The sequence below is a fragment of the Lissotriton vulgaris genome, chromosome 1_1, assembly GCF_964263255.1.
Source record: "Lissotriton vulgaris chromosome 1_1, aLisVul1.2, whole genome shotgun sequence".
NCBI classification, from domain to species: domain Eukaryota; kingdom Metazoa; phylum Chordata; class Amphibia; order Caudata; family Salamandridae; genus Lissotriton; species Lissotriton vulgaris.
The window spans coordinates 1,933,426,066-1,933,443,095 of NC_141685.1; positions in this window are offsets into that span (position 1 = coordinate 1,933,426,066).

Sequence of the window (17,030 nt, forward strand, 5' to 3'; positions counted from 1 at the left end):
AACTGTATTAATTTGGGCATCATTATATCTGTTGTTCTGTAAACTGCTGCATGTGTTGATCAGTAGCTATATGAATAACTATATGGGTTATTGATTGGTTGCTCAAGTATTTGTATGGGAGACTGAGTATGTGTGTGGGTGGCTGGGAGGTGTGTGACTCTGTGCATAGATGTGTAAGCAGTTGATTCACTAGGTGTATGAGTTCAAGAGTGCATGTGGAAACAGCTATATGGGCGGTTGACTGTGTGCATGAGTGTATTGGTGAGTGAATGGATATCTCAGTGCTACATGTCAAAGTAAGTACATATGTAAAACACAGTACATGTGAGAGTTAACATATATAAATAACTGTGCATAAGAGCCAGTGAATGTGTGAGTGGCTGTATGGATCATTTTGAACATGTATCAAGGATTGTATAAGAGAGTAATTATGTGTTAGAATATGTTTCAATAAGTAAGGTGTGTATAACTGTATAGTTGAGGAATTGGAGGTGTGTTTGATTCTTTGCATGACTGTCTAGGTGTATGAGTAACTCCATGGATGAGTGACAGTCTGTGAGTGTCTGTTTTCACTGAGTGTATCTAAGGATATATCAGAGTCTGTAGAGGTTCATCGTATTAACACATGAATGATGTCATCTGTGATGTTGTCAGTGATGTCATTTGAGTTGTCATCAGTGATGTCATCAGTGATGTCATTTGAGATGTCATCAGTGATGTCATTTGAGTTGTCATCAGTGATGTCATCAGTGATGTCACTGACCATGTCATGAATGATGTAATATGTGACATCATCAGCAGTGGATTGCGGGTGCGCGATATATAGTTAGCGCATCTAACTATATATGGAATTTCAATGGTTTTATGCGAGTAAAATAAGGTTTTGTAAATGCAAATCCCTAACTATATATGGCCTAAAACCAATGGTTTTTTCATTGAATTTTCAAGGTTTTGTAAATGCAAATTCCTAACTATATATCGACTATAACCTATGGTTTTTTCAGTGAATTTCAATGGTTTTTTTAATAGCAAATATGAAAAGCTTTAAAATGTCAAGTACGTGATAGATAAAAACATTTTCGTATTTATGCACGCTGATGTGCTTTGAACGCTGCCCCCCTCCCCTCTTTTCTCTTAGTAGTACTCTCTGTTTGCAGATAGTGAAGAGTAGTTAACGCAGGCCTTTACCCCCGTTGTAATCCGTCCTGCCTGCTTGTCTCTCCATTTGATTGATTATTATCCAAGCATTTACTGTTTTACAATTGATTCTCTTTGGTTCATTCTCTATTTACAAACAAGCACAAAGTCGCAATACTCTGTTTAGTCTTTGCAGATCGTGAAAAATCGTGTAAAAAAATAAAAGTAATCGAGCAAAATCAGTAGGCCACTAATTGGATCTCTTTTTGACCTCGCTAAAATAGAAATATTATAAACAACCCTTCATGAGAAATACGAAAATAGTGAGATGAACTGAGCTCCACACCATGAGGGCTGCAAGACAGCTCGGCTCCGTCACCCATCCCGCGCAAAATAACGACAAACCCTATGCAAATATTAAAAATATAGACAACACACCAGCAAAGAAACAGGGTAAAACATTTTATTAAATAACTATTTACATAACGTTGGTTTATAAGATGATGTCAGTAGTGGACCGATGTGTGAATAGGTCGGAAGCAGCACAAGGCGCCAAGATCCGGATGGCAAGTCCTGGATGTTGGGTGCCATAGTTCAGAGTTCTGAGTTTGAGCCTTTTTCAATGCCTGTGCTTTGTTGTTTCCCCTCCATCAAAAACAAAAAAAAATATAAAACTGTGCAAAAATACAAAAAAATCAAAAAATGTTTACAAAAGCAGTGCTTGTAAGACTGTCTGAAGCTTATTTCCACCTACTGCAGCTTCACTATTCTCAAAGTAAGTGAGGGTCGTTTGTGGACCTGACTGCATTTGAAAACAATGTTATATGGTACCTCCCTAAACCGCTTGACGGAGGCCCCCGAGGGGCGGTGTGATGGCACGGACTCGGAGAAGACGCTTGGCTCCGACCCCCTCCCCAAGTCTTATAGCACTGGTGTAGCCTGAGATCGCCCCCGACATAGGCGGCCGGCTCCCGGGGCCCAGGGGAACTTTTTGCCTTTTGATGACTCTTCTATTCTGGACTTTGTCCCACAATCCGTTTGACCTGAAGACACGCTGTAGTGGGGCGCCCCTTTACCGTTTTAGTTGCCATTCCGCCCGCTTTTGCTACACTGTGCCATCTTGCGGTGCAGCGATAGGCGGCTGCCACAGGACTCTCAAAATGGCGGCCGGCTCTTCGGTTTTGGGCCTGGTCCACTAAAATGGCCCTGGGACACCTTGGAACTCGGACGCTTCCCTGATAGGGCTTGGGTCCCATTCTGGAAAGCGTCCCCTCAGCCGTGAAGATTCTACAAAAGTCTTGGGGGCCCCCGACTCTAGCAGGCTTCTGGTGGGGAGCGGCTGCCATGTCTGCTCGTGGAATGGCCACGACGGAGCTACGAGATGGTAGTGCTCTCATGCTGACGCCAGCTTTAGTCTGAAACATCCAGAAACACTGTAGACTACCAATTCGATCAGTTCCGGTAGCGCCCCAACATGACCCGGAAGAGAAGAACTTGCCCTCCCCTCTTTGACTGATGGTTCTTGTTGCCTGTCCCCTCTGTTGTCATTTAACAGAACTTTTTGGACTGCTGAAAGGGGTTGTGTTCCGAACGCTGGTTGGTGGAGACATTTTGACTATATTCTTGACCTACGTTGTCGCGTAATGCGTTATATGACACGCCGCGTTAGCGCACCCGGAAGTGATTCGGGGCGCGGCGCGCAGCGCGTAACGTAAGCATAACAGGTCATGTGACTTGTTAACTTTTGATTGGTTCATTTTACTTTTGTTATTTTAATGATGAAAAGCTTGGTCATATGACCTAAAAATTACGCTTTTTATTGTTTTCGAACAGTATTTTTTTTTAAACATATATGTTATAATATTCCAGGCTAATGTACTTTCCCGGAAAATTTACAACTGTCCTGCAAGTAAAATATATTCCTTTTTCGAGAAAAAGGGCGTTTCTTCGTTCCATGACAAAGCCGTTGAGTAAAAGAGACTCGGCCTGCTGTCTTAGTCGCCGATACGCCTGATTATCAGATTCTTATCGATCACTTTATGTTGCAGGAGTGGAAAACACAACTGCCCTTGACCATTTATCTTTACTACGTTCCTACATATTATACCTTTTATCCGTCATGTAATTGGACTGCTTTATTTCACTTGCCTTTTACTGATTCGAAAACAGTGCCTAAAAGTAAAAACCTTACCAATGTAAATACTACTACCGTGTTTTGTTTCAAAAACCTTTATTGTGAAAATGTCAGTATACAAATACGGGCCTATAACCACGTGGGCCGGCCACGGAGCAAACTGAAATCGTATATGATGAGGAGACATTTACACTGTAGAGGAACGTAACGAGCGGGCCATTAGGTTGCAAGAACTAAGGTGTCTAACAGTTGCGGAATCGGTGGACGTACATTTTGTAATTAAAATAAGACAGGGCCACTTACAATAAAATTTTCTAGATATACATTTGCGGGCAAGGAGTTACGAGTCCCATTTATACCGGCGCCATTTTGGGCGAGGCCGGGCAGGTCCAAGATATAGTCAAAATGTCTCCACCAACAATCGGCCAGACCAGAACCCCTTTCGGCCCTTTATGCTACAAGATGGTGTCTTCCATTCAGAAAATATTGTTGGCAGCATTTTGAAAGGAAAGATAAACAGCCGTTCTCCTAGTGAGTCTCACATTGTTACATTTAGGAAGAATGTTGAAGAGTAATATGTGGAAAATCTGAAGCCATTTTTCTACAAACTCTCAATCAGCCTTGGATGGAAAAAAAAATCCTGAAGAATGTACAAACTGAAAACCAATTTTTGTCTGTATAGCATCAACAGCAACGCTTGAGTCAGCTTTGTGTCAAGCCGCCATCTTCATTCAATCAATAGCGTCCCCCTGCACACATTCAGGAACCTGGTCGTGTCTTCAGGTGAAACGGATTGTGGGACAAGAAGCAGAAAGGAAAAGGAAAAAAGTTCCGTCGGACCTCGGGAGCCGGCCGCCTATGTCATGGGCGATCTTTGGCCACACCAGGGCAATAGTGAAGGTGCAGCAGGTGCAAAAGAGCTTCAGACAGTCTTACAAGCACTGCTTTTCTAAACATTTTTTTGTATTTTTGCACAGTTTTATATATATTTTTTGTTTTTGATGGAGGGGAAACAACAAAAAACAGGCATTGAAAAAAGCTCAACAGTGCAGGGCGCCTTGTGCTGGTTCCGACCTATTCACACATCGGTCCACTACTGACATCACCTCATAAGCCAACGGGGCACCCCACACTGACTTTCGGCGCAGCATTGTAGGATGGCCACACCAGTGCGGCAACTTGCTGGACACCACCTCGGTGCCATCCGGATCTCAGAGCGTTCGAGTCACTGTACCGCAAGAGTGACCGGAACTCAGCTGGTCACGCCGTCTTTCGGCGCAGCATTGTAGGATGGCCATACCAGTGCGCCAACTTGCTGAACACCACCTCGGTGCCATCCGGATCTCGGCGCGTTCGAGTCACTGTACCGCAAGAGTGACCGGAACTCAGCTGAACACGCCGTCTTTCGGCGCAGCATTGTAGGATGGCCACACCAGTGCAGCAATTTGCTGGACACCACCTTGGACAATAGTGATCCTGCAGCAGGTGCAAATAAGCTTCAGATAGTCTTACAAGCACTGCTCAGAACTCTCAACTATGGCACTCAACATCCAGGACTTGCCATTCGGATCTTGGCGCCTTGTGCTGGTTCCGACCTATTCACACATCGGTCCACTACTGACATCACCTCATAAGCCAACGGGGCACCCCACGCCGACTTTCGGCACAGCATTGTAGGATGGCCACACCAGTGCGGCAACTTGCTGGACACAACCTCGGTGCCATCCGGATCTCGGCGCGTTCGAGTCACTGTACCGCAAGAGTGACCGGAACTCAGCTGGACACGCCGTCTTTCGGCGCAGCATTGTAGGATGGCCACACCAGTGCGGCAATTTGCTGGACACCACCTCGGTGCCATCCGGATCTCGGCGCGTTGTGCCGCCTTCGGCCTATTCGCACATCGGTCCGCTACTGACGCCGCCTCACGTGCCAACGGATTTTCTACGCTTTTTGTAGCCCTATGCCGCTTAACAGGTCATGTGACTTGTTTATAAAACTTTTCATTGGTTCATTTTACTTTTGGTTTCCTAAAGATGGAAGGCTTGGTCATATGACCTAAAAATAACACTTTTCATTGGTTTAGAACATTTTTTTTTCCCAAACGATGAAAGCCCCACCTTCTTTCTGGATGTTTCAGACTAAAGCTGGCGTCAGCATGAGAGCACCACCATCTCGTAGCTCCGTCGTGGTCATTCCGCGAGCAATCATGGCAGCCGCTCCCCACCGGAAGCCTGCGGGAGTCGAGGGCCCCCAAGACTTTTGTAGAATCTTCACGGCTGAGGGGACGCTTTTTGAGAATGGAGCCCAAGCCCTAGCAGGCAAGCGTCCGAGTTCCAAGGTGTCCCAGGGCCATTTTAGTGGACCAGGCCCAAAACCGAAGAGCCGTCCGCCATTTTAAGAGTCATGTGGCAGCCGCCTATCGCTGCACTGCAAGAGTGGGAGCAACTCAACAACATGGTGAGCAAGACGCTGTAGCCGCAAGAGCAGGCGCAACTCAGCTGGATGGCCGCCACCTGGGGAGGCCCGTTCACGCCGCCTCCCCCACGCCCCCCCCCCCCCGGGCCGCCCCACGGCAATTTTCGGAGCAGCATTGTAGGATACCAAAACCAGTGCGGCAGTTTAATGGACATCACCTGGGTGCCATCAACATCTCAGCGCGTTCTGCTGCCTTGGGACTATTCGCACAACAGACCGCTACTGACGAGGCCTCCCCCCGCACCACCCGGGACGCCCCACGCCAATTTTCGGAGCAGCGTTGTAGGATACCAAAACCAGTGCGGCACCCAGGCGACATCACCTGGGTGCCGTCCAGAACTCAGCACGTTGTGCTGCCTTGGGACTATTCGCACAAAAGACAGCTTCTGACAATTGTTGCTTTTTTTGGTGAAAAATGTTTAAATGTTTTTACAGTTTTTGTTCCTTTCATTATATTTAAAAGTTAATAAAGTTTTATAATCTTACTTTGTTGGAGTGTTATATATTTTTTTTAAAACGGGTGAATGGGGCCTTGAATCGGGTTATTGTCATGTGTGGGCTTTGCAAGTGTACTGCTACAGGATCGGACATTTCAAACTCAAATGCACGTTCTTTTTCTTACCTTTCCGAAGCATGGAGCGCAATAGCAGGCAGAGAAAGGGTGATGCAAGTGTTGAACACTGCCTAGCCTGGAAGTTGCTGGCATTCCCCCCCCCCCCCCCCGCCCGCTCCTGAAAGAGGACACACACACACCGCCGCCCCGAGTACTTCACAGATCTTTAAAAGACCATGCGCTTGTTTATGAGGCTTAAATGGTTTATCACCCCTTCTAGAACCCCTGCATCGACCCTCTGACGTTTCCTGGAAGAATTACCACGTAACACAATACCAAGCCCTGTCAGCTGAAACCCCCGAGGAATCATGGGGCATATTATCAAGGGGGTTTATCTCCGCTTTTTTGGCTTTAAAAGCCAAGAAAGCGGAGATAAAATTATCTCCCTATTACCAAGCTGTCGCTAACACCAGTTAGTGACAGCTAAAAGGAGATAGCGACCATCGTGGGCCCCGCTTTGCATGTCAGTGATAGTGCCCTGAGCAGTTCTTAGCCATGTTATCCAATGGGAGGTGGATAACATGGCTAAGAGCATTTGCTCGATAATACATGAATATCGCTGACTTTTCTGCGATATTCATGCATTGCGGCCGTTTTTTATCGCATTTGCGATAAACCTTGCTAATAGCAAGGTTTATCTGCGATAAAAATCGCCGATGTGCGGCGATAATTTTTGTCTCTAAACAAGTTAGAGACAAAAATTATCGCTAGTTGTTGGTAATATGCCCCCGGGTTTTTGCTTGCAGAAATCGGGAGGCAGGAGACTAGCACTGAAATCAGTAGTCTCACGCCTGAATCGGGAGGGTTGGCATGTCTGGATTCTCTACAGCTGGGGCCATAAACTACATCCGCAGGGCTAGGTGATAGCCTGGGACTGGCCTGGCATCTAAAATGGCTGCCGTGCACGACAAAATTGTGGCATTGGAAAAAAGGCAAGATGGCGCAGACAATGTTTATCAATAAGGATTCATTTATAACAAAATATTTTATCGCAGTGACAAATTGGCGGTCAACACTTCCTGATTTCCATCGAATCGAACGTTAACAGACGTCACGCAGCAAAAAAAATAAAAAGCTCACGCACAGCCGCTGGAAGAGATGTATCAACATATATGAGCCTCCTCAGCCACCCTCATGAAACATAGGGGATTAGGATACGTCTCCCGCACCCCCTTATACCTAGTAATTTAAATAAAAAACGAAGCACAAAATGGCGAATTCCCGTTTCGCTACCAGTTTGCGGCCCAGTTCGCGGCCCGTGAAGCGCTTCTACCGTGAAAAATCATTTTTTTTTATTTTCCCCACGGGACCCTTTAATAACCCCAACAACATTCCTAGGGGGTCAAGAGGGGTATACCTTGCCCCCTTTCATTAAATTCCCCCTTTGTTTTTCACCTCTTCTTCTCTCTCGATCCTACCGAGAGATAAGATGGCGGCCACTCCGGACTGTTTAGAATGTTGACAGACACCGGAGAGCCAATCAGCTTTCTGCGCTCAAAGTTCCGTTTCGCGAAAAGTAAGCGAACCGGAGCGCAGCCTGGAGCGCTGTTACAGATATATATCTTGTTTTAAACGTTAATTTCTCAAAAACTACTGGAGCACATATATTGAGACCTAGCAAAGGCACATTGGGCTAACAGTCCCTACAATTTTGCCAAGTTTCGTGCAAATCCATTCAGCCGTTCGAGCTAAAAGTGAGTCCAACCGCCCTATGGAAATTAACATGGGAAAAACGCGTTTTGGGACCCCCCTTTTTTCTCGGCCCCCCCTCGACAAAACCCCCCCAAATTTTCAAGGGCTGCTCAGAAACAAAATGTGCCATTTTCCTGAAAATTTCAGCCGATTCCGTCCACAAACGCCAAAGTTATTAGACATAGAATTTTCAAAAATCCCATAGGGAATAAATCCTAACTATATATACCTACTGGCGATAGCCAGTAGGTAATGTATATATATATATATATATATATATATATATATATATATATATATATATATATATATATATATATATATATATATATACATATATATATATTACCTACTGGCGGTCGCCAGTAGGTATATATAGTTAGGATTTTTTCTCAATGGGACTTTTGAAAATTCTATGTCTAATAACTTTGGTGTTTGTGGACGGAATCGGCTGAAATGTTCAGGAAAATGGCACATTTTGTTTCTGAGCAGCCCCAGAAAATTTGGGGGGGTTTCGTCAAGGGGGGGCCGAGAAAAAAGGGGGGTGCCAAAAACACGTTTTTCCCATTCATTTTTCCATAGGGCGGTTGGCCTCACTTTTAGCTCGAACGGCTCAATGGATTTGCACGAAACTTGGCAAAATTGTAGGGACTGTTAGCCCGATGTGCCTTTGCTAGGTCTCAATATATGTGCTCCAGTGGATTTTGAGAAATTAACGTTTTAAAAAACAGATATATCTGTGACAGTGTCCCGGGTAGCGCTCCGGTTCGCGTACTTTTTGCGTAACGGAACTTTGCGAAGCGAAGCTCATTGGCTCTAAGGTGTTTGTCAACATTCTAAACAGTCCGGAACGGCTGCCATCTTGTCTCTCGGTAGGATCGAGAGACAAGAGGAGGAGAAAAACGAAGGGGGAATTTAATGAAAGGGGGCAAGGTAGACCCCTCTTGACCCCCTAGGAATGATGTTGGGGTTATTAAAGGGTCCCGTGGGGCAAATAAAAAAAATTAGATTTTTCGCGGTAGAAGCGCTTCCCGGTTCGCGAACCGGGTCGCGAACCAGTAGCGAAATGGGAATTCGCCATTTTGTGTTTCTTTTTAATTAAATTACAAGATGGAGGAAAAACAATGTGAGAAATGGGTATAAGGGGGTACGGGAGACGTATCCTGACCCCCTATGTTTTCTGAGGGTGGCTGAGGATGCTCATATATGTTGATACATGTCTTCCAGCGGCTGCGCGTGAGCGGATTTTTTTTGTTGCTGCGTGACGTCTGTTAACATTCGATTCGAAGGAAATCAGGAAGTGTTGACCGCCATTTTGTCACTGCGAGTAAATATATTGTTAAAAATAATTGCAATTAATTAATCCGTATTGATAAACATTGTCTGCGCCATCTTGCCTTTTTTCCAATGCCACACTTTTGTCGTGCACGGCATAAATTTTAGATGCCTTGATCAGACCCACTCTCTGCACGCCGCCGATCCTCAGCATGGCTCCCCACCCTTGCAAGCATCTCCCCCACGCACTGGTCACCCCCGCTCTCTCTCTCATGCATGGGCCATAAACCTCCCCCATCTGCGCGGCTCTTCCCTGAGAATCACACCCTGTGCCCGCCCGACACCTCCCTTTCACCCTATTCACTACCGCACCCTCTGACACTCCTCTTCCTCTGTGTCTGATTGTCCAGGCCGGTCCCAGGCTATCACCTAGCCCTGCGGATGTAGTTTATGGCCCCAACTGTAAAGAATCACCCCTCTTCAAAGGAGTTACAGTAGATCAAGGCCCCCACCCCATGAGATCCGTCACACCACACGCGTTCCTACTATCTGATAACGATCCTGTATTGTGATTGGGGAGGGGATTCTCACTGTAAGGGTGTGTGGGACCGAGCCTGAAGCGGAAGATTCCAGGGATGCCTTTTTGTACATCAAAGTCTTCACAATTATGTGTCACATTAAAAATATATAGCACTCCAACAAAGTAGTAGGATTATAACACTTTAATAACTTATAAATATATACAACGCTCCAACAAAGTAAACACGTTAAAAAAAACATTTTAAACAACTATTTACATGGCAGCCTGCTGCAACATCCATCTCAAAGCAACAATGGGCTGCTTTGGTCTGTCTTTTAGTCGGCAAAATCCGTCGGCCTGTGAGGTGGTGTCAGTAGCGGTCCGTTGTGCGAATAGGCCGAAGGCAGCACAACGCGCCGAGATCCGGACGGCACCCAGGTGGTGTCCAGTAAGTTGCCGCACTGGTCTGGCCGTCCTACAATGCTGCACCAAAAAACGGCGTGGGGCGCCCCGGGGGGGGGGGGAGGCGTCGCGAACGGGCCTCCCCCGCCTCCCCAGGTGGAGGCTCCTCTGCTGCAGTGTGGCGCCCCTTAGCGTTTCAGTCGCCATTCAGCTGAATTGCGCCTGCTCTTGCGGCACTGTGCCTCATCCACCATTCAGCTGAGTTGCGCCCGCTCTTGCGGTGCAGCGATAGGCGGCTGCCACAGGACTCTTAAAATGGCGGCCGGCTCTTCGGATTTGGGCCTGGTCCGCTAAAATGGCCCTGGGACACATTTGAACTCGGACATTTGCCTGCTAGGGCTTGGGCCCCATTCCCGAAAGCGTCCCCTCAGCCTTGAAGATTCTACAACAGTCACCGGGACTCCCGACTCCCGTAGACTTCGGATGGGGAGCGACTGCCATGATTGCTCGCGGAATGGCCACAACATAGCCACGAGATGGTGGTGCTCTCATGCTGACGCCAGCTTCAGTCTGAAACATCCAGAAACACTGTAGACTACCAATTCGATGACTTCCAGTGGAGCCCCATCGTGACCTGGTAGGGAAGAACTTGCCCTCCCCTCTTTTGACTGATGGTTCTTGTTGCCTGTCCCCTCTGTTGTCATCTAACGGAACCTTTTTGGACTGCCGAGTGAGAAAAAAAAAAGGTGGGGCTTTCATCATTTGGTAAATAAAAATGTTTCAATCCAATGAAAAGTGTTATTTTTAGGTCATATGATCAAGCCTTCCATCATTAGGAAACCAAAAGTAAAATGAACCAATGAAAAGTTTTATAAACAAGTCACATGACCTGTTATGCGGCTTTGGGCTATAAAAAGCCTACAAAATCCGTTGGCCTGTGAGGCGGCCTCAGTAGCGGACCGATGTACGAATAGGCCGAAGGCAGCACAACGCGCCGAGATCCGGATGGCACCGAGGTGGTGTCCAGCAAGTTGCCGCACTGGTGTGGCCATCCTACAATGCTGCGCCGAAAGACGGCGTGGGGTGCCCTGGGGGGGGTGGGAGGAGGTGGCACGAACGGGCCTCTCCCGCCTCCCCAGGTGGAGGCTCCTCAGCTGCAGTGGGGCGCCCCTTGGCGTTTCACTCGCTATCCAGCTGAGTTCCGCCCGCTCTTGCGGCAGGGTGCCTCGCCCGCCATCCAGCTGAGTTCCGCCCGCTCTTGCGGCACAGTGCCTCACCCGCCATCCAGCTGAGTTGCGCCTGCTCTTGCGGCTACAGTGTCTCGCCCACCATCCAGCTGAATTGCGCCCACTCTTGCGGTGCAGCGATAGGCGGCTGCAACAGGACTCTCAATATGGCGGCCGGCTCTTTGGATTTGGGCCTGGTCCACTAAAATGGCCCTGGGACACTTTGGAACTCGGACGCTTGCCTGCTAGGGCATGGGCCCCATTCCCGAAAGCGTCCCCTCTTTTGACTGATTGTTCTTGTTGCCTATCTCTTCTGTTGTCATTTAACGGAACCTTTTTGGAATGCCGAAAGGGGTTCTGGTCCGACCGCTGGTTGGTGGAGACATTTTGACTATATCCTGGACCTGCCCGGCCTCGCCCAAAATGGCGCCGGTATAAATGGGATTCGTAACTCCTTGTTGTGTACTGGTTGCCCAACCTTGATATCACGAGATACGTATGCAGTTTTGAAGCACATGGCGGGCGGGGACGAGTACTGATTGAACATTTGGACATCCCTATTGATATTAAGTTCTGATGTGTTATTGATTACTGTACTATTGAAAGTTCGAATTAACGTCACCCATGGTACTTGCCCGCAAATGTATATCTAGATAATTTTATTGTAACTGGCCCTGTCGTACTTTAATTATAAAATGTACGTCCACCGATTCCGCAACTGTTAGACACCTTAGTTCTTGCAACCTAATGGCCCGCCCGTTACGTTCTTCTACAGTGTAAATGTCCCCTCATCATATACGATTACAGTTTGCTTCGTGGCCGGCCCACGTGGTTATAGGCCCGTATTTGTATACTGACATTTTCACAATAAAGGTTTTTAAAACAAAACATGGTAGTAGTACCTAGATTGGTAAAGTTTTGAATAATAGCCACTGTTTTCGAATCAGTAAAAGGCAAGTGAAATAAAGCAGCCCGATTACATGACGGTTAAAAGGTATAATACGCAGGAAAGCAGTAAAGATAAATGGTCAAGGGCTGTTGTGTTTTCCACTCCTGCAACATAAAGTGATCGATAAGAATCCGATATTCATGACTATCAGCAACTAAGACAGCAGGTCGAGCCTCTTTTGTTCAACGGCTCCCTCATGGGACGAAGAAACGCCCTTTTTCTCGAAATAGGAATATTTTACTTGCAGTTGTAAATTTCCAGGGAAAATACATTAGCCTGGAACAATGTTAGTGATAAACTGTAAATGCATCTGGGTCCTTTGCTTTACAAGTCAGAGTGAGAAAAAAAAAAGGTGGGGCTTTCATCATTTGGGAAAAAAAAATGTTCGAAAGCAATGAAAAGTGTTATTTTTAGGTCATATGACCAAGCCTTCCATCATTAGAAAAACAAAAGTAAAATGAACCAATGAAAAGTTTTATTAACAAGTCACATGACCTGTTATGCTTACGTTACGCGCTGCGCGCCGCGCCCTGGATCGCTTCCGGGAAGCTGCGCCTCGCGCACCGGAGCACTTCCGGGCGCGCTAACGCGGCGCGTCATATGACGCATTACGCGACAACGCAGGTCCAGAATATAGTCAAAATGTCTCCACCAACCAGCGGTCGGAACACAACCCATTTCAGCAGTCCAAAAAGTTCTGTTCAATGACAACAGAAGGGACAAGCAACAAGAACCATCAGTCAAAGAGGGGAGGGCAAGTTCTTCTCTACCGGGTCACGTTGGGGCTCCACCGGAACTGATCGAATTGGTAGTCTACAGTGTTTCTGGATGTTTCAGACTGAAGCTGGCGTCAGCATGAGAGCACCACCATCTCGTGGCTATGTTGTGGCCATTCCGCGAGCAATCATGGCAGTCGCTCCCCACAGGAAGTCTACGGGAGTCGGGAGTCCCGGTGACTGTTGTAGAATCTTCAAGGCTGAGGGGACTCTTTTGGGAATGGGGCCCATGCCCTAGCAGTACAGCGTCCGAGTTCCACGGTTGCCCAGAGCCATCTTTGCAGGCCAGGCCCAAGTCTGTGGAGCCGACCGCCATTTCGTGAGCTCCGTTGCAGCCGCCTGTCGCTGTACCGCAAGATTGGGTGCAATTCCGTTGGATGGCGGGTGAGACGTTGTAATAGCAAGAGCAGGCGCAATTCAGCTGGCCGAGCGAGGCACTGTGTCGCAAGAGCGGGCGCAAGTCAGCTGGTCGAGTGAAGCGCTGGGGTGTAGCTGAGAAACCTCCACCTGGGGAGGTGGGGGAGGCTCGTTTGCGCCTCCTCTCCCTTCTAGTGCACCCCACGCCGTCTCCTGGCGCAGGTATATGTGATGGTCGGACCAGGGCACCGCAGGACGTGTCTTCAGGTCAAACGGATTGTGGGACAAGGTGTGGAGCAGGCGTAATTATCTCGGGGGCCTCCGTCAAGCGGTTCAGGGAGGCACCGCATCACATTGTTTTCCAATGCAGTCAGGTCCACAAACAGCCCCCACTTACTTTGAGAATAGTGAAGCTGCAGCAGGTGCAAATAAGCTTCAGACAGTGTTACAAGCACTGCTCGGAACCCTCAACTATGGCACCCAACATCCAGGACTTATGCCATTTGTGCAAGGCAGTGACATCGAAGCATCTCAGGGACCAAGCAACATACCATATCCAGAGTCCTTCCCACAACCTCTGCCTTCCTTCTTACCTAGTTATTGTTCTTTCACTCCCACTCCAGGCTTTTAGTCTGTGGATGGAAAACCATGAACCTACACTCACCTATGAAAATCTTACTATTGATGGTTGATTCTGAGCCACAAACACAAAGGCTTGTTTGGATCGATGTTGCAGCAGGCTGCCATGTAAATAGATATTTAATAAAATGTTTTACCCTGTTACTTGTTGATTTTGAGCCCCAAATACAAAGGCTTGTTTGGATCGATGTTGCAGCAGGCTGCCATGTAAATTGTTATTTAATAAAACGTTTTACCCTGTTACTTTGCTGGTGTGTTGTATATATTTATAATATTTGCATAGGGTTTGTCGTTATTTTGGGTGGGGTGGGCGGCGGAGCCGAGCTGTCTTGCAGCCATCATGGTGTCGAGCTCAGTTCCTCTCACTAGTTTCGTATTTCTCATGAGGGGTTGTTCATAATGTTTCTCTTTTAGCAAGGTCAAAAAGAGATCCCATTAGTGGCCTACTGATTTTGCTTGATTCCTTTTGCTTTTTTTAACGATTTTTCACTATCTGCAAAGACTAAACAGAGTATTGCGACTCTGTGCTTGTTTGTAAATAGAGAATAAACCAAAGAGAACCAATTCCAAAACAATAAATGCTAGGATAACAATCAATCAAATGGAGAGGGAAGCAGGCACGACGGATTACAACGGGGGCAAAGGCCTACGTTACCTACCCTTCACTATCTGCAAAGAGAGAATACTCCTAAAAGAAAAGAGGAGGGGGGGGCAGCGTTCAAAGCACATCAGCGTGCGTAAACACGAAAATGTTTTTATCTACCACGTACTTGACATTTTAAAGCTTTTGATATTTGCTATTAAAAACCATTGAAATTCACTGAAAAAACCATAGGTTATAGACCATATATAGTTAGGAATTAGCATTTACAAAACCTTGAAAATTCACTGAGAAAACCATGGGTTATAGACCATATATAGTTAGGAATTAGCATTTACAAAACCTTATTTTACTCACACAAAACCATTGAAATTTCATATATAGTTAGTTGCACTAACTATATATCGCACACCTGCAATCCACTGCTGATCATGTCACATATTACATCATTCATGACATGATCAGTGACATCACTGATGACATCACTGATGACATCACTGATGACATCTCAAATGACATCACTGATGAAATCACTGATGACATCTCATTTGACATTACTGATCACATCACTGATGACATCATTCATGTGATAATACGGTGAACCTCTTCAGACTCTAATATAATCTTAGATACACTCAGAGTAAATAGACACTCACAGACTGTCACTCATCCATGGAGTTACTCACACACCTAGTCAGTCATGCAAAGAATCAATCACACTTCCATTTCCTCAACTATACAGTTATACACACCTTACTTATTCAAACATATACTAACACATATTTACTCTCTTATACAATCCCTGATACAAGTTCACAATGATCCATACAGCCACTCACAAATTCACTGGCTCTTATGCACAGTTATTTATATATGTCAACTCTCACATGTACTGTGTTTTACATATGTACTTACTTTGACATGTAGCACTGAGATATCCATTCACTCACCAATACACTCATGCACAGTCAACCGCCCATACAGCTGTTTCCACATGCACTTTTGAACCCATACATCTAGTGAATCAACTGCTCACACATCTATGCACAGAGTCATACACCTCCCAGCCACCCACACACACACTCAGTCTCCCATACAAATACTTGGGCAACCAATCAATAACCCATATACTTAATCATAAAGCTACTGATCAACACATGCAGCAGTTTACAGAACAACAGACATAATGATGCACAAATTAAGACAGTTTAGTCACTAACCCATGCACTCAGTGAGACACATTTAATCACTCACTCATACAGTCAGTCATGCACCTACTAAATCCTTCATGCAGACTCTTATACATCCACTCATTCTTCAATATGTAAGACATATTTTGACTTTTCAGAAACATACAGTCACTGGATGTTGTCATCAGTGATGTTATCAGTGATGTCATTTGAGATGTCATCAGTGATGTCATCAGTGATGTCATCAGTGATGTCACTGATCATGTCATGAATGATGTAATATGTGACATGATCAGCAGTGGATTGCGGGTGCGCGATATATAGTTAGTGCAACTAACTATATATGAAATTTCAATGGTTTTGTGTGAGTAAAATAAGGTTTTGTAAATGCTAATTCCTAACTATATATGGTCAACCCATGGTTTTTTCAGTGAATATATATATATATATATATATATATATATATATATATATATATATATATATATATATATATATATATATATATATATATATATATATATATATATATATATATATATATATATATATATATATATTACCTACTGGCGGTCGCCAGTAGGTATATATAGTTAGGATTTTTTCCCTATGGGATTTCTGAAAATTCTATGTCTAATAACTTTGGCGTTTGTGGACGGAATCGGCTGAAATTTTCAGGAAAATGGCACATTTTGTTTCTGAGCAGCCCCTGCAAATTTGGGGGGTGTTCGGCAAGGGGGGCTGAGATAAAAGGGGGGTCCCAAAACACGTTTTTCCCATGTTAATTTCCATAGGGCGGTTGGACTCACTTTTAGCTCGAACGGCTGAATGGATTTCCACGAAACTTGGCAAAATTGTAGGGACTGTTAGCCCGATGTGCCTTTGCTAGGTCGCAATATATGTGCTTCAGTGGATTTTGAGAAATTAACGTTCAAAGTAAGATATATATCTGTAACAGCGCTCCGGGCAGCGATCCGGTTCGCGTACTTATCGCGTATCGGAACTTTGCGATGCGAAGCTGATTGGTTCTCCGGTGTCTGTCAA